The sequence below is a fragment of the Sylvia atricapilla genome, chromosome 2 (assembly GCF_009819655.1).
Source record: "Sylvia atricapilla isolate bSylAtr1 chromosome 2, bSylAtr1.pri, whole genome shotgun sequence".
Classification (NCBI taxonomy): domain Eukaryota; kingdom Metazoa; phylum Chordata; class Aves; order Passeriformes; family Sylviidae; genus Sylvia; species Sylvia atricapilla.
The window spans coordinates 99,573,554-99,592,321 of NC_089141.1; the positions used below are offsets into that span (position 1 = coordinate 99,573,554).

General features: G+C 45.5%; 1 protein-coding gene across 2 annotated transcripts in view; it reads left to right on the forward strand.

The window, feature by feature from the left end:
• Positions 1 to 2,012: 2,012 nt before the first annotated feature.
• Positions 2,013 to 18,768, forward strand: part of RAI2 (retinoic acid induced 2) — a 46,005-nt gene continuing 29,249 nt past the window's right edge. Inside the window, exon 1 of one of the 2 annotated variants that reach the window (XM_066313927.1) lies at positions 2,013 to 2,136. The gene's annotated coding sequence lies outside the window, so the exon portion shown is untranslated. Of the gene's footprint in view, positions 2,137 to 16,093; positions 16,212 to 18,768 lie in introns of those variants that run through there. The other variant, XM_066313928.1, reaches the window with a different exon arrangement.

The window sequence follows — 18,768 nt, forward strand, 5'->3', positions numbered from 1 at the left end:
CCACAGCTAGATTTGATTATTTCTGTCACATTTTAGAAGAGTGACAGAAACTTCTTCACAACCAGTGCTCTCTTTCTTCAGTGACTCAATGCATAATGATGGGTTTTTTCAGTGGGTTTTGATGATTCCAACTTCCATGATATGCCACATGTTGGTACAGCAGTGACATTCTCCCACTGAAAGCTACTCATCCCTTTTGCTACTCAAATCTGTGCAGTGAGGGCATTAGGAAATCTGTGGGCAGCACAAAATTATCACAGGTGTGACATTAAATCCGAGAGGTGTATTCACTGCTGGCAGGTGACCACTGACTATCAACATACACCAAGGGGAAAGGGCAAAACCACAGCAAGCCCAGCCATGAGCCATTTGTCATGGAGCGGCCTTTCTGAGCAAGCTGTGATTTGGTTGCTCTCTGTGGATTTCTCTCCTGTTAATTCATTCATTTTCCCCTCAAAATTACATCAACTGCCATCAGATGGCAATGGGCTCCACAGCTCTGTTTGCACGAAGAATCACCTCTGTACAGTCAGAGGGTCTGTTAATGGCCTCTCCCTTTTGTGCTGGAAGCCAGAGCCACCAGTCCCTGCTCACACTCTCCATGCTGCTTGAGATTTGAGGATCATCTGTCACATCTCCTTTCCAGAGCCTCTTGCCAGTGTGCACGTACCTAAGTAGAAAACCCTTTCAAGCCATGGATTATCACTGCTAGCCTCCTACAAATCTTTTCCAGCTCTACTATATCCTTTTAGAGAAGGTGAGACCAGAATTCCAGCAGTGTTCAGAGCACAGGTCCAGCACACATTTTCCAGTGTAAAATCTTTTCCTCTTCATTGCTCTCCTAACAAGTCCTGACATTTGAGTCACTCTTTTGGCCACACTGAGCATGAAGCTGACATTTTCTCAGCTGTGCATGTCCCTGGGCTCCCAACCTAGGGAAAGTGATGGCAAAATCCTTCCATGATGATGGGCAAGAAATAAAATGACCAACTGCAACTGTACAGTTGTGCTGTGTGGGGAGAAAAAACAAACCCAACAACAAACCTCTTTGGAATAACAGTAGTGGATTTTAAATCCCAAGATGCTACGAAATTCCCTCTCAGGCAGCTTGACCTAAATTCCTAAGGGCAATGAGGAAGCCACATATTTGGAGCATTTGAAAGAAAACTAGACAAATGCCCATAAATTATTGTATGGGGGACATTCCTACTCTCTTTTGGAAGATGGATTAGGCAGATGACCTACTAAGGTTTTTTTTTTTTTCTTCTTCTTTCACTAATTCCTACGATGTCATGAGTGTGTGTGCTTTACCCTTTCTTAAATCATAATCTGTTTGATCCAGCACCAGTCAAAGGTTTTGAAAAGCACATTAAACCACAAGAGGAAATCTCGAGCGGTTTGCTAATATCAACAGAAATCCAGATGGAATTACAATCATCTTTTATGTACATTCGAGGGCATATTATGTAATACTAGCCATGGATTTAGTTTAATGCACCGCACCTTCCAATAAACTGCTGGTGACACTTAATAGCGATTTGAAACCTACAAAAAACTCTTCTGCCCTTGACAAAACCGTTCTAAAGCCCAGAGACTGAGGTCAAGGGGCTTGGGATATTCAGTGTCTGACGGGAAAACGGGGACAAGAGAAAGCGAGGATGAAAAAGATGGGCGGGGGGGGGGGGTGGCGGGCGGCAGGAGGAATTAAAAAGGGCAAAGAGGTGGAAGGGGAATACAGCAAAACAGGAAGTCAGAATCGTGGTCAATCCGAGACAGACGCAGAGGAGACAAGGTCAGAACTTCAAGCAAGCGGGGAGCTAAACCCCTCGAGGTTTATGAAGAAGCATGAGGCCGCTCCCCGGCACGCTCCCGGGCCGCTCCCGGCGCGGCTCCGCGGCACGGCGGGCTGGGCATCGCTGCGGGGCGCGGGGCGGCGCCGGCGGGCGTGGCGCAGGTTGTGCGGCCCCGCCCCCGCGCTGGCCCCGCCCCGGCCCGCCCGGCGCGGGGGGAGCGGGACGCGGTACCGGGCAGGGCAGGGCGGCGCGTCCCCGGCTGGCGGCGGCCGCGCTTGACAGAGCGGGCGGCGGCTGCGGCCCCATGGAGCCCAGCTAGGGGCTGCCGCACCCTCCACCGGAGGTAGGTGCCGCGGAGCGGATGCGCGCCGACGGCCCGGGGCGGGCGGAGCGGTGACAGGTTGGCCGGGGCGGCGGCGTTTTGCGGGAATCCCAGCCCTCCCGGAGCCTGCTTCCCACCGGCGGCCGGGCGCTGCGGTACCGCGGGGAGGGCGGCGGCCCCGCGGTCCCCGCTTCGGCCCGTGACTATTGTTTCTGGTGGCGCCGAGCGGGCGCAGCGAGATCCCGGCGGCGGCGGCGGCGGCTTTGTGCGGGTCGTCCCGGCAGTGGGGCTGCGGCGGTGGGGGGGCGCGGCGGGGAGAGGGACGGGGCGAGACCGTGACCGCACGAGCAGAGCCACCCACCCCACCCCCGCCCTTCCTCCTCCTCCTCCCTCCTGCGCAACTTCTCCAAAATCACGGCCGTGGGTGCGCGGGGAGCGGCGTGTGCCGCCGGCAGCCATCGCCCCCCGCGGCTCCCGGCTCCCGCCCCGCGGGCGGCAGCGCGCTCACGGCACGGCCACGGCGGCGGGGTCCGCGCCCGCTCCGCGCTCTGCCCAAGGAGGTGGAAAACGTGCAGGGTGGATTTCAAGATGGGCGGTAATGGGATGATTTGGGGTCCCTGGCGTAGCCCGTCACGGGCGAGAAGCAGGAGGCGAATTTACCCTTCCGAAGTTGGGGCAGGAATTCCTCCCTCTGTCGCCCGGCTTCCTAGCGAAGTGTGCCGGGCGGATGGACTGTCACCTGCGTCTCCCTTAATGGCTTTTTCTGGATGAGGCTGGCGCGGGGCGTGGGTCATCTGCGCCGGCGTCGCGGCGGTCCCGGTGTACGTGGCGGTGGGTGCCAGGGTGAAGTGTCGTGCTCCAGAAGTTCTGCATCCCTCCGGGGGGATGCTGCGGGGTGCAAGCGCCCCGGGCAGCAGTTGCAGGGCAGTTATTCTCCTTCTGTCATTTCACCCCCAACATACCTCTTTTTTTGAGAGATTAGTTCGGCTTTGGTTTATTTACCGCTGTTGATGGTAGTTTTCTTGCATGTTTTCCGTCAGAATTCTTTTTCTAAAAAAGAAAATTTTTTCAAACGCGGGATTCAAAATACATAAGTTGTCTAACGGGGATGTATTGTTAAAGAGGAAAGAGTATCTGGTTGCCCATTAATTCTTCAGGTATTTTCCGTTTAAGCTTGATGAGGAAATGTTCTTCTTTTTTCTAAGTAACCTTTCATGTCATTTATCATTAGCAAATCGGCTTAGCATTCAAAGTAAGGATTTCCTCACAAATACACTGCTGATTACTAATGTTATGTCTGAAACACTCCATAGGACAGACATGAGCACACCTCCGTTTTTTAATATGTAAATTTGAAGCGCCTTTCCTTCCATTTCATGACGCTGTGAGTGGCCCCGGTTAATCAGATGTAACTACAGTAACTCACAGAGGAGGCTGCTGATAGGCAGGGTGGTTTCCTGCACCACTCTGCTGGAGCAGCCTGATCAATTAATGCATCCTCACTATTTTGTCCTTGGCATCTCTGCTGAATTTTATAGTATTTCTGTGAGGAGCTCCAATAGGGAGAAACTGAAGTCTCTTTCACCTTCAGAGATGACTGAAGCCAAATTTGAAGAGGGGATAACTGAGCTGACTGGAGAGTGCTGCTGAGTTCCTGTGTATACATTAAATTCTGGAGGTGATCCAATAGCCAGCGCTTTCTGGGTCAGACTGGGAATCACCTCAGTGGTGGGTTTTGCAGGGTTGTGATCTCTTCCGAGCAAAAAAAGAAAAAGGAAAAAAAAAAAAAGGCAAGTGTTAACCTTTTGCAACATGCACCGTTTGCAGTGGGCTGGAGAATGGAGCTAGTCATGTAGCAGGCTTGGCATGTGCAATCAGCAGGTCACACTGAGCACCCCACAACTTCAGGAGGCATGAGTTCACTGTGCAGAGTCTGCAGCAGTATGAATTACAGGGGAAAAAATGCATTTAGATGTAACAAAAGCTGCTGGCTCATCTCCTGCATGAGGAACTAATTTTTTTTTTTTTTAAATCTGGCTCCTGTTTCTGCCTCTGACACAAACTGCCAGTGTAGCTGTGGGCAAATCATTTCATGTTTCCCTCTCTCCTCCCTCCTCATCTCTGCCTGACCTGCCAAGGTCTCATCTGTACAGGGCTGTCTGTTCAGACCCCAGCTCAAACCCCTTCCTTTCCACCAGCAGCCTTGTGCACAGCAGTCTGAAACCCAGTGTAGGTGGTACCTCTCTGTTCCGAGGGGACACGCTTTGACATTCAAATACTGCTGCTGGAGCCAATCGTACAGATATAGCAGCCTCATAACAGCAACTCATCAGCCTCTAATCCTACCCCTCTCCTAATCCAGTCATTCTCTGCTGCTGATGGAATCACCCAGCATCATTTGAGCCATGTTTGGCTGCGTGCTTACCCTCGTGTCGGAGAGCCTTCGTCAAGCCAGGGGAGCAAGTGGCAGTGGAGATGGGCAGAGGATCACCAGCACTTCAGGACACAGACTGTCACTTGAGGCTACAAAACCTGTGAGGCGCGAGGCCTGGTGTGATTTAGAAATAGAAATTGTAGCTAAAGGGTAAATTTCATCAATGTCACAGAAAAATGACCAGAAAATGGGACCTCGGGCATTCCTGCACAGCCAGCTGCGTGCTGGTCGGGAGGGAACAGAGGTGGAAGGGTGCAGCTCCCTCGGCGTAACAACGGCATTCTTATTTTAGCATGGAAGACAGCCAAAGATAAGGAGTGGTTGTCATCCGGCTGGTTTGAGAATGAAAAAAAAAAAAAAAAGGGAAAAGAAAAGCTGTGTGGAAAAATATTTTGATGTAGGTACTAAGGAAAAAAAAAAAAAAAAAAGGAGATAACCTTGCAAGTGATAGACTAGCTATGTAAAGCTGGCAGGACAAGCTTTTTCCCATAAAATCCAGAATGATCCTAATTAAGCCCAGACCATGTTAAATGACACATGGCTTTATTTATTTCAGATGTTTCTAGGTCCTAAAGATGGGGCCAAATGTGAAGAGTTTGATGTGGCAGATAGTTTAACCCCAATTACTTTTACATAAATCATGTGATTGTTACAGTAGCTGAGTACTTTTGATGGGTGCCCCAGAGCTACTGATAAAAATATATATATTTTTAAAAATCCCCTGAAAAATCTATGGCATTGCAGGTGAGGGTTTGTGGAAGAGAGGTGGCCATCCTTTCCACAGGCAAGAGGATAGGAATGTGGGAGCTGTTGTGGTGCTGTGTGCTTGCTGGTCTGTATGCACAGGCAGCTGAAATGGTGGCTTTGTAGAACAGGCAGCCAGAGAAAGGGACATAAAATGGGAGCTGACAAATATTCTTGTTATGAAACTGGGATGGATGGATGAATGATTTATGGGGGTACTTGCTTTTATTTAATTTTTTTTTTTTTGAGAGGAAGGAGCTGGTTGGTGATGTGTGGCACTAGCCACGGATGGCTTTGTTTTGAGATCAGGCTGTGATGGGTCCTGCCTCCAGAAACAGCATCTACAGAATAACAATATAGTGAAACACTTCCCAGCATTGCTTGAGTTTCCCAGACTGTTTTCAGGATGAAAAAGTTTTCCTTATCTTAGGTTCAAAGCCATAGGCCTAAATCCTCCCAGCAGACTCAAGATTTCAAAAAAGAGGTGGCTGTATGAGAGGTCCTAGGCTGTGGGGGTTTTCATTAGCCTGTCTCAGTTCTCCTAGGGGATTTGCTTTCCTGAGTTTGCGATATTGCCCATCTCTCCCAGGGCACTGAGCTACTCTGTAAAAAGGCCACTCTGTGGAGGAGCTTCTCTGCTGGGTGATTTAATGTTGCTTGTTAGTTCTGGCTTTCCTTTTTTTCCCACACCCACCCAGTTCTATCCATGTCCTTTAGTGTACAGAGCAGTGCTGTAACGCGGGTGAGGTGAGTTTACAGGCTCACATCTGTAGGATTTTGCCAGCCCTGTGGGTGGCTGGGTGCCTTGGAGACCCTTGTGTCAGCTGCAGCTCCACACTCAGTTGCTGGCTTTGAGTGTGAGTGGCTGGATCCCCCTCTGAGCAGGACCTGTTTCCAGCGTCCTTTTGTATTTCCTAGTTAAAAGTCATAGAATAGTTGGATCAGAAGGAACCTTATAGGTCATCTAGTCCAACCCCACTGCAGTAAGTAAGAGACATCTTCAACTAGATTAGGTTGCTCAGAGCCCTGTCCAACCTGACTGGGAATGTTTCCAGGCATGGGACATTTGCCACCTCTGTGGACAACCTACTGCGGTATTTCCTCACTCTCCAAGTAAAAAAAAATAAAATTAAAAAAATCTTCCTTATGTCCAGTTTAAATTGACCCTAGTTTAAAACCATTACCCCTTGTCCTATTGCAGCAGGCCCTACTAAGATGTCTGTCCCTGCAGTCTGTCCCTGTCGGTCCTGTCGGTCTTCATTAGGTATTGTAAGATGCTATAAGGTTTTCCTGGAGCCTTCTCTTCTCCAGAATGAACAGCCCTAGCTCTCTCAGCCTGTCCTCATAGGAGAGGTGCTCCAGCCCTCGGATCATCTTCGTGGTCCTCCTCTGGACCTGCTCCAAGAAGTCCATGTCTTTCCCATGCTGAGGACCCCAGAGCTGGATGCAGTATTCCAGGCAGGGGATGTCTCACAAGAGTGGAGGGTGTCCTTGATCCCACTGTTTGTGTCAATGATGAAGTTATTCAAGGATACCAGGACCTCTGAGGGACACCACTTATCACTGATCTCAATTTGAGCATGTAGTTGTTTGGAAAGGCTTCTTTAAGATATTAGGGGGCTAAATGTTCTCAAGAATCAAAGAAAGAGCCTGGAGCAGGTCTCCTGTTTCTTCCACCCTCTTCAGAAAAAAAGGTGTCTATCAGCTTAGTAGGTTCCAGGTCTCTGTATTGCTCCCACTCCTTTTACAGTGGCTAGAGAGCAGCCACTACAGCAGAAGGAAGGCATCTGCTGTTGACTTGGAGGACAAGCTGGGTGTGGGCTCCCCCCACCTCCCCAGTGGCAGGCACAGAGATATCAGAATAAGCCCCAGGACTGACTGGCTGTGTCCCCAAATGTCTTATCATCGTGTTATCTTTGAGCTGATGGTTGGGGGTGAGCTCTGATTGACAAGAGGGGTGAGGGAAGTTTGCTGTGGCACCTCACTAAGCTTCAGTGGGGCTGCTCAGAGCAGGTCCCTGAACATTCTGGGTGCAGCTCCAAGTTCATTTGGTCAGGCTAATTTTGAAAACCAGTCTCTCTTCCAATGTCTGCATGTGCTTCAACTTTTCAATTATTCTGCACTTTTCCCGTGGCCTGGAAACAAAGAGATGGAAGTGTAGTTTGCCACTAGGAGAGCCAAGAGGGCAATGGCTCTTGCCTGCCCTGGCAGTCATTGTGCTTCTCATAGCAAAGCCAGGTTATTTGGAGGAGTGCAGGTCTTTCAGTCCAGGAAAAAATAATTTGTTAATGGCCAGAGAATAATCACTTTACTCCGAAAAGCCTCTCCAGCTGCATTGCACCAACTGTTCTTTATCAGTCTCTGAATCCTTAATGACAGTAGCAGCTAATTTCTCTTTCTGTGTTTTTCTAGCTGCAATGTCCTATTTTCTCTGAGTTTATTGAGAAAATAATAGAAGTCATTACATAGCTACTTGTCACCTTTCAGAGAAGAAAACTCCCTGCCTGAATGGCCAAGTTAGTTACTTAGTGACTGGCTCAGACAATAGCAACTTTTTATAGCTTATCTGTTATTAATCTGTCTAGTGAATAAATTAATTAACTAGAGGAGTGTTACTGAAGTTCTAGTCTGTGATTATCAGAATGTGGTGAATAAACTGGTCACAAACAGTGTGATGAGCATGTAAGCAAAAAATCAAACAAAGGGCTAGGGGTGACAAAGTGAGAAATGTGAATTCATTGTGTTTATTTTCTTTTAAATCTGATTGTCATTGAAGCTTATGTGGCAGTATTGCACAAAATGGTCCTTGGCTAAAAGAAAACTATTAGGTGTTCCATACATATCTATAATAATTAGGTTAAAGAAAAGATAGTGAGGAGCATTGGAATAGATGGCCAATGAGAATGGAAGACTCAGAAAATAAAGTGAAATGTAAAGTATTTTTGTATTGGCATGGTACACATCTTTCTGGTTGTTGGTGATGGATCACTTGCTGTGGAGCTGGATCTACACAAGGCCACTGCAAAGCAAACAGGAAGGGCAACACGTTTTTTAATCAAGACTTTCTTAACCAAGAATTCAGGCATCGCTGTCTGAATAAAAGATGCCTTCATCTCCAGCCTTGGTGATGGGTCTGGAGATCAGAGGCAGCTCTCAGAGGTCTGCCCTGCAGAAAGGTGGAGGAAAAGGACTTCTGACGTAGCCAAAGCTTGCTCTGCAGGCTGTGGGATGCTGAGGGGAGGCCAGAAGGAAGTAGGGACATATAAGCAGATCCTAGAAGGAGCACACAGAAAAGCCTTTCTGTTCTTGTGTGACATGCTGGTAATTCATCTTTAGTCCCTGGGGGATGGATGGAGTTACCTCTTGCCTTTTCGTGTCTGGAGAAGCCATGTATGCTTAGGGTGGATTCACAAAGCTGCTGTGGCAGAAGAAACTGGGCTCTGCATCAGAGCTCTGCGCTGTGTGTGCAGGGTACATCAAGGGGTGTCGTTCTCTCCACGGGCCTGGTGGTGCCAAAGTCAGTACTCACATCTCCCCACACCCTTGTGCCTGAGCTTTTGTTCATTTGGCAGAAAACTGCTTCACCATGCTGCAATTGCACCACAACCAAAGTAATGTTGGTAGGTGGAAGAAAACAGATGCAAAGAGTTTACTTCCCTGCTCACTGAGGAAATGCACCTGCCTTTGGTTTGAGTTTGATGTTTAGGTCCTTAACTGATGGGTTTTTTTAGATGCTTGTGTGACAGCTGTGTTTAGCTATGAAATCATCACTTCTCTTTTAGGATGCATTTTGGCTGTCACCACAGCTTTCTGTCCTCTGAAGGGGGGTATTAAATTGATGGAGGTAGCCAACAATTAGATGTCATGAGTGCCATGGGTGCCATGAGTGCCACGGACAGGAAAGTGGAGGCAGCAGAAGCCTGTTTGCTGTGAATCCCCGTGTTCATAGCATGTAACCTCAGGGCTGTGCAGTGACTATCCTGGAGGGACCTAGCACAGCCTACCACCTGAAATGATTAGGTCAGGAGACAAGGTGGATGCCTTTGATCACAAACAGGCTACAGACATCTAAGACTCACTTTGGTTACTGGAAAAGGCTGGTCAACACTCTTACTTTGTATCTACTTCTTGGTGGAACTGAAGAGCTTTTTGCTCTGCAGCCTAAAGACCCAAATATTTTGGGACCTGATAATTCTGATTTTCTTGATAAAAGGTGCCTCTGTATTTCCAAGGAGCTGAGGTTCTCAACTGAGTAGCCTTTTATTTTTAAAAGGGAAGGAGATGTTTTTATTAGAGTTTCCTGTTTTGAACTCTTTGGTTAGAGGGTATGAAGTAGTCAGAGGAGGGAGGTTTATCATTTAGATCAGAGTTGTCTCTTTGTATTCTCTTATTTGTATACATAATACTCACATATAAATTATTTTCATGCATATATGTATAAAATATATTTTGAATTTTGCAATTACCCCCAGTTCTATTTAAGGCTGCTACTTAAAGGAGATCCAAATAAAGTTTCCTGTCAAGAAGAGTTTGGGTTTAGTTGGCCCTGCCTGGGACTGAAGATGGATTAGGACATTCTCAAGGTCCTTTTCAGGACCCTTGCCGGGATTCTAGGCAGTTACTCAACAAAACAGATTCATAGTAGATTGTGCTGGTTATGCTGAAAGGGTTTTGCTATAGCAATTAATGTGGTTATTTGTTTGAAAAGGAAATAATAGGTAATTGTAGCACAATTACTGCTGCTGCATTGGACAAATGTTTCTTTAAAGAGGAAAACAACTGATGTTACATTTTTAGACCAGCATCATGATATGGCTGTGATTAATTTCTCCAGGAGCTTTGTGTTTTTTATATCTGCTTAAGTGTATTAACATTTTAAAAGGTCAAAGGTAAGCTTTAAAATGGATGCCAAATTAAGATAGATGGGGGGAAAATGACATTTACTTCTTGTTACAGCACATTGTTAGAATTTGACCAAAGGCAAAAACAAAACAAAGAACAACCCTTCCCCCCCCATACACACGCATACACGCACGCATGTGTGCATGCATGGACAGACAGCCATGCTCCCACCACCTGCCCTCCCTCCACACCTGGTCTGGTAAAATCCGACTCATCGAGGCTGCATAAGCATGATCATCATCATTATTATCCTAACAAAATCTGTAGTCCAGTGTATTCACTTCCAGAAATGCTTTGTATTCTTTTCCAAAGTATATAATTTAACTAGTGTGAGTGGACTCTGTAAATAAAAGTAGCTAAAATATAAATATTAGGAAAACATGGCCTATGAGAACTCTAACCACGTTATCATTTCCTGCATTTGCTATGTTTGAGATGATGATTTCATTAAGGAAAGGACTGGACCCTCATCCCTATTCATGAAGTTGCTTGCACATTGAGTCCAACTGAAAGCAGAGAATGAAATATGGTGGGAATGATGCCTTTGCCTCCAGTGGGAAGGGTGGCCAGGCCCAGCCAAAAGCAAGGCTTTAGCAGAGCTGCTCTGCAACCACACCAGTGCACAACAACTGTGGGTTTGGACAAAGTGGCATTGCTTGAGGGAAGGACCTGATCTGGCTTATGTCCATCATTTCCACTCTTGGCCTTAAATGATGGTGAGTGGCTATGCTGGTGATGTGTCCCGTGCCTCAGGAATCTCAACCACTCTGTTGTGAAAGGGACCCAGCCTGTTTCTGGATGCTGTTGAACAAGACAGGTTCGCTCCTCTCACTTCATGACATCTGCCAATATAAGGGGGTTTAAAACAATGGAGAAAACCACTAAAATTTCTTCAAATCCTTCTTCCTACTGATGGCCAGTGGCTCATCAGGGAGGCTTCAAACCATGTCCTGTGTCAGCCTCTGGACACTGAGCCCTATGCCAAATCCCAGAGCACACCCCAGCCTCACGTGGGTCACGAGGGCTGTGTCGCTCTGGGGAGAGTCACCCAGTGCCAGCTGTGGCTGAGCCATGTGTAACCAAGCAAAGGCAGTGCTGCTGTTCCCATACCCACATCTACCTGCCACCCTCGGGCTCCCTGGGCAGGGCAGCTGCCCAGAGCAGAGCATGGGGGAAGAGAAGACCTGGCAGCAGCTTCCTCAAGGGGAAAAGATGCAGCACTCAGCCCTGTCCCTGCCCAACAGCATGAGGCGTGTCCAAGGCTGGGATAAGGGATAGTCAAGTCTTCTCCTCCCTCCCCAGGAACCAGCAAGCTCTCCTGAGCATCCCTTCCTGGGTGCTGAAAATGTTTGTCTGACAAACAAAAAAAGAGAAGGAAAAATGACAATTGCTTGTATGCTTTGTTCCAGCATGAAAATACTTTTTTCATTTCAAACTGAATAGGTTCTGAGTTGAATCTGAGTAGAACAAACTAGACAGTTTTGTTCTTTCATTTTACCAAAATTGTTTTTAAATCACTCAACCTAAATATTTCTTTTTAATTTTTTTCCCCAGCCTTGCCACTATAGCAAACAACTCCATTATTTGCATAGCTCTAATTGCAGTGATTAAACAAACACAGCAAACTCTGACCCTTCACAGAGCCTCATCACAGCCCCACAGCCAGCTTGGTCTGTATTTTGTCAGCAGGGAGGGAGATGTGGCTTTGTGTAGACTGAAAATAAATTACAGACTTTCTGGTATTTTTTTCCCCCCTCCAAACTGATACATTATCAGTTTGGACAATGAATAATTTTGCCTGTTCTCTTGCTAGCTGGCTGAGAGATATCTCCCTGTTGTGAACCTGGTACAGTTTAAAAAGCATTTGGATTTTCAGTGCTTTGTTCACGTGTTATGTTTAAGTTGCAATCTCTGTTGCTGTTATTAGAGTAAAGTGTAGGGTTGCTACTCTGTTAGTAATACCCATATTAACATAGAGGAAAGAGAGACAAATATCCAAATCTGTTTAGAGCTTTTTCCTGTGAAGGTGGTGGGTACCTGAAGACAGGGTTAAGGAAAATTTTATCTGGCTAGAGTTCCATCAAATAGGAACAAACACTTTTTTGGACATTTTTTAATGACATTTATTTATAGCAGGTAGCGCACAGGCGGCTGCTATTTCTCAGCATGCTGGAAGAATGTTCTCCAGATGGTGCTTGCTGTTTATGCTGTTATTCACTTCGCCTGAACACAGCAGCACTCTACACAAAACACGGAAAATTGGAAAATAAAAACAATAGTGTTTTTACAAAGTGCCATGTGATTTGCTGAAATGTCTGAGCTGACTGATGAGCCGTGCGTGGGGCAGCGGGGGGGATCACGCCTGTCACAAACGCGGCGCCCCGGCCCCACGTGGGTCACGGGCATCGCCCCGCTGCCAGGGGCACACCCTTCTCTCCCACAAGGTGGGTTTGAGCAGGGCTGCTAATCCTGCCCTCTGTGTCTGTGCCTCTTCTGCCTCCCTTTTCCTGCAGAGGGATTTGGGTGAACGTAGGAAAGGTCGTTATTTTAACGGCAATATTTTTGTTGGGCTTTCTGTGGCTGTGCAGCCCCAAGGTGGGAGAGACGCAAGACAAAGCATTTCATAAACCTTGCCTGTGCCATCATGTTCCTTCGGCCCCTAATCTCACTGGGAAGTATTAAGGTCTTTGGCTGGTCCACCTAAAAGCAATAGCTAAAGTCAAGACTGATGCCCAAAGGGAGCGGCGTGCTCCATGATTTCTGTTGGTTACAATAGTGAAGATAGATAGGTTATCCAAATGGTTGGCATGCTCTTGCAGGCTTTTGTTGTGCAGCTTCTGAGGACTACTCACACAAAACATTCTCAGAGTGGAAGCTTTAAATAAAAGACTCGGGAATCTAAATTTTTTTTTCATTAAAAAACCTTAGGAAAATTGGGAAAATAACTCAATTATTTAAATTTATTTTTACAAAAACCCAGACGAACTAGCCAAACAAAAAAACCCCACAAAAACAAAAAACAGGCAGTCACAAAAATAGGTATTTTTGTTTGGTTGGGGTTTTTTTGGTCAATATATCTTAATGTATGGGTGAAAGAAATAAGTATTTCTCACTACTACTGAAAAATAACAAAAAAATGACAAACCCACAGCACTTCAGGGCAGGTTTTCAAATACCAAAAAACATATACCAATTTTAGACTTTGGAACAGGACACGATTACTATTTCTTTGAGAACAGGAGCCTTCGGATTCCTTTGAAATCTAGTTTAAAGCCAGCAATATTTTTAGTGAAATTAAATTTCAAGAAATTAATGTGTGAACAGTTCAACTGGTTTTTGGGTTTTTTCTCTGGTAAATGGGCAGTGTTGCACAGCGCTTCATTTCCTCTCCCTTGCTGTTACCCAAGAGACAGCCCTTTCCCAAGCAGAATTCTTGCTCCATCAGCTCCATGCTGTTTATCTTGTGTTGCTCCCTTGGCAGTTATTATTTCTTAATGTGTTAATTGTAGTTCCTGGACCCTTGTGTGTGAGGGTGTGTAATGCTCATGGTAATGATGCCGACACGTTCTCTAGTTCCTGGAATTGCAGAGCGAAAAGCTGAAATATGGTTTGGGTGTAGAGCATCCAGTAAGACAAGTCAATTAGAAGAATTCAAATAGCATGACAAGAATAAAGTAGGTAATGGGGAAGAGTAGGCATTGGGTTGGGGTGGGGGTTTTTAGGCTTATTCAGGTATTATTCCTTCTATGGCTCCAGCTTTCTGTGATATATATATATTTTTAATTAAAATGTGAATTATGTCACTTGCTTTCCACCTTTTAACAGTATTTCACAGTAAATTTCATTCCTAATAGCAAGTAGTCAGGGGTAAAGAATGACTTTGCTGAGTGATGGGGATTGTTAATTATTAAAAAGAAACCTATGGATTTGAAACAAATTAGACCTCATTAAGCCTAGGCTGATATCCACATAGACCAGCAGACAGGAAAAAGCCCATCTCGGAGCATGAAAAATCCCACTTTTTAGCTGACACATCCCTAGTAGAGAAGCTTCTGTGCTGGCGTGGGGTGCATTTGCTTGTTTGGTTTGTGTCAGAGATCCCTGGTCTCTGATCTCAGTTCAAAACCTGTGACTCTCTTGGGTCTTTCCCATTTCCCTTCCACTTGTCCCATCACCCCCAGCCACCACAGCCCACCTGCAGAGAGGACTCCCACCTCACTCTGGAGGGGGCTGCTGGCCATCAGCAGCTGGAGCCCACCTGGCTGCTTGGCTGGGAAAGCCAGTGCCTGGACAATGTCAGAGTGGACCATATTGGCTGCTCCAGGTTTAGTGAAAGGAGAAACACAGAAAACTCCTTTTCGCTTCCTTGATTTTGGAGGGCAGGAGGATCTTTGACTTGTACCATAGAGTTTTCTCCATGGCTAGGCTCACCAACTCTGTAGGATACATTTATTTGTTCCCATTTTCAGAGGCAGAGGGGGTTTCTTTTGTTTGTTTGTTTGCTTGGATTTATTTTGTTATCCAAACTCATCTGTGACTCTTAAGATTTTTGTACTTAGTTTTTCCATGGGACTTTATCAAAAATCCAAAGGGCTGAAGTGATTGTTGGAGAATAGTCTCAAACCTATGTAACCGTGCCATGTTTTAAGCTGCTTTTTTGAAACTTTTTGAAGGCTATGGGTGTGTGCATCCACAGGAGAATCCTAATAAGGGGAGTGAAAGGTGGCCTTAAATGATGGTTTTAATTTTATGTTCACAGGCATGCCATGTATGGGCTTTGCTGTCTGGCTGAGACATCCCCCAAATCTTCTCTGGCATTACAGGCAGTGACACACTCATATCAGGAGAAGAAACGCCCATTCTGCTGGCTAGAAATCAGCAATAACATTTTGACATCTGTGCAACAGTTTAAAATGAATTATTCAGCACATAGATCGTGCTATTTGAGCAGCCAGCACATCTCTGCCCATTTACTACTGTCAGTCCATGGTGGAGATATCATTGATGCCAGTGGGAACTGAGCACATGGGCTGGGGGTAGGTTTTGGCCCATAGCCTGAAACAGCATTTGACAGCACCCCTGCAGAACATGATAGGAATAATCTGCTTTACCACCAGCAAAAGAAGGAAGGACCATGCCAGTCTGTTTATTCTCTTACTTTGAACACATGTAGATCTTAAGAATTAAGGAAAGATCTTAAGAATTAAAGCAATAATTAATTGTTTGACTGTTTGAGTTTTGCTTTAAAGGGACTGGCATGTAATTTTGATTAAATCAATGTATTGCATATGACTCTCCAGAAGCCGTGAGCATCTTTTGCCTACTGGGAGTAGAGCCTGAGCACAAACTGGCAGCAGGTCCAGGCCAATCTCCAGCTTCTGCCAGCTTGGGGGGTTAAAGTGAAGCAGCATCTAATCCCTGTCAGCAAAGAAAATTCGTAAGATTCACAATGTCAGCAGCATCTGATTTGGAAAAACAAGCTGAAGTGGTGTAAGGGAACTGCAGATGGGGAACTGGGAGGAAACGGATCACTTAACACCAGCACACCTCTTCCCTACTGAAGACAGGCATTGAAGAGAGAAAGTGGACATTTACCTTGTGCTTAGCTTTCTAATTCAGCAAGGTCATCTGAATTAAAGTGGTGTATGTATGGTGAGAGTCTAACATCTGTTATTTCACAGGATGTCTGTTCCCTGTAGTTTCATTTTTAAAAATAAGATGCAGAACACAGCATGGAAATGTTCTGTGCTGTGGGTTACTGTCCTTTCCTTACCCTTCTTTAAGGACTAGTAGTAGCTGTTCACTGATGGTTATCTCACAGGTGAAAATTCAGGAGCACTCAGACAGCATTGCAGTGTGCAGCAATACCATCTGCCTGTCATGTTCCATGTTTTTCAGGTAGCCAGCTAAAAATGCCTTAATTTCTACCTGCTATTCCATTTATGTGTAAGAAGTAATACCCTACTGTGGAAGGAGCTCAGTGCTGTACATGAAAAGGCAAAGACATATTATCCAGGTAACTGTAAAACAAATGACTGGTATAATGAAAGTTAAGCAAATCCTTATGTCCCCTGAAGTCAGTAGAATTTAACATATAGTTCTCTTGCTTGCTATAAGGGTATCTCCTCTGATTAAAACACTCTAGCTGTAAGATTTTTGAACCCCTCTGTGTGTATAGCTTTATTTTCAGAATCCCCAAGAGCTGTGCAATTAGCTGAGAGATGTGAAATTGTGCTGCGTACCATGCAGCAGGGCTGGATGCTCAGGTGTGGAGCTTTGGCAGGAGGTGGGACCTGGCTCCCTCGGCCAGTCCCTGATGGGAGCAGTTCTGCAGCTGCTGGGAGTGAGCTGGGGTGTGCAGCCCTATGTGGGTACATTTTTGTAGGGACTAAAGTCTGTTCTGGCTTTTGTGGGGCTGCCATCGCCACCGTGTCTGAACCTTCTTGCTGCCTTTGATCCGCTCACCATCACTGTGCTCTCCTGGGGCAGGAGGACGTCCCCCGTGGGCAAGGAGTTAAAGAGGCACAGAGAGATGTCAAACTTGATTCTAATGGTTATTTTTGTGTCGGCATATGTGGAGACATCTCTGGGGGAGGGTTCCAAACCTCCTGTCTGTATAGTTTGGACCATGTCTGCTGTTACAAACTTGGTCCAGAGTGGCATCATGTGGGATGCTTGGGAATGGAGCCGTGGATGTTCATCTCCCCTGTGTCAGAATAGAATTCAAGGATGTGGCTTGCTGGTGTAGATGTGGGATGAGGGGGGAAGAGGGGAATGTGCAGTCCAGAAAAACAGGGAGTGGGCTAAATAGCTTAAGAAATGTGTGTATGAGAGTAAAGAAGGCTACCTGGGTTTATTGCCACTTGATTGGAAGGATGTGTGTAGCCTGTGTGCATTCATTAATTAGTGATGCAGTTGCTCCATGCTGGTACCAATAAAACCTTAATAGTACATGATACTAGCCTGTGATTGCTTCCTTTTTTCCACATCTCCCTGTGAGGATGTGTGTATATCAGTGCAGCTGTGTACTGTGTACAGTGTGGATGTGCTGTGGCTGCCTGCACAAGAAAAGGACAGTAAAATAATTCAGCGGGTTATTACCTCCCATGTGATTTTTCCAAGTGTTTATAAAAGGATCTTTGATATGCAGCTCTCTCTAATGTGCACAAAATAACCAGCGTTGTTTTCTTTCCTTTTTCTTAGACATACTAATTTTTAAAATGGCTCCTGAGCAGGCTTTCCTAGGTACATGTAGCAACTGCAGCCTGATGGTTTAGCAACAACAACAACAAAAAAGGCTGTCCCTAGTTTTTTTTAAATGCACATTGTGCAGCTTTTCAAGCAGTGCATCAAACACTGCTGGCTGGAAATTTCCAGGCCCATTTCCTCCTGCCTGGTGCATGCTCATAAAGCAAGGCTGTCTGTACGGTCTGTAGCTGCAGTACTGCAGAAAGTCAATAAAGAGCTGACCATCTCACCTCTATCAAAAGCAGTTGAGAAGCCCTGCCTCATCTGCCTTATTAAAACTGCACTTGACTCCTGCAGAGAAACCTAGTTGGAAGCCTTGAAGAGGAAGGATAAAAAAGGAGTCTGAAATTGCAGTGAGTATTCTACAGCTAGGTCTTGCAGTAAGGTTAAAGAGTGCATATTGTGAAATAAACCAAAAAGGCAGCTTCATTAAAAAAAGGAAAATGCCTGAATTTAATGCAATGAACTTCTGACTTTCCTGCCTGCAATACAGCACAGAGATATGATTAGTTATTGCAGCAATGAGTAGATTTAACTTGCTTCCTAATGGATTTGTATTTTAAATTTAAATATGTGTATGCATGTGTTTATGTCTATTATATGCATTTGTGCAGGAAAAGGCATGATGTAGAAATAGGTGCAAGAGGTAGAATTGGTAATGCAACATGTCTTTGAGTGTATGTTTGAAAGGATGTTTGGGTTTTTTCTCCTTTCCTTTGTATAAAGGTAATTGATTAAATGTTTGCCAAGCTTTCAGTAGTATCTACTGGGAATTATCACCCTCACCTTCCCCAGGTGTGCCAGCCTTTATTCACCTTGAAATGAAAAAAGAGAGAACTTTAACAGAAAGATCATTGCTTTAGCTTAATATTGTAAGATTTCAGAGATTGAATTTTCTGATAGTAATGAAATGAACCCTGAGTTGTGCCATGAATTTGATTGCAGTTAATTTGATTTTTGAGATGTTCAACAAAGCTTGCCCATTAGCTTTAACCTCACATACTTTGGATTTGTACAAACTGGTATTTTTATGTGTGTATGGGTAGAGATAACATGGAAATCTCTCTCTGGTGGTTCGGTTGTTTGTAACAATTATTGTCACTGAGTACTTACTAAGAATAGGGCTGTTGGAAGTAGTATCCATTGAGTTGCTGACCAGTAATCCCACTATGTTTATTGCTTTTGTGGTGCAGGGATAGTTTTCCTTTTCACAAGAAAAAATACAGCTGAACATCTCAGCCAGGAGACACACGCAGACTCCATCCTGCAGTTTTATCCAGTTCTTACTGATCTTAGTGAGCCTAGTCATATGAATAGCAGTGACT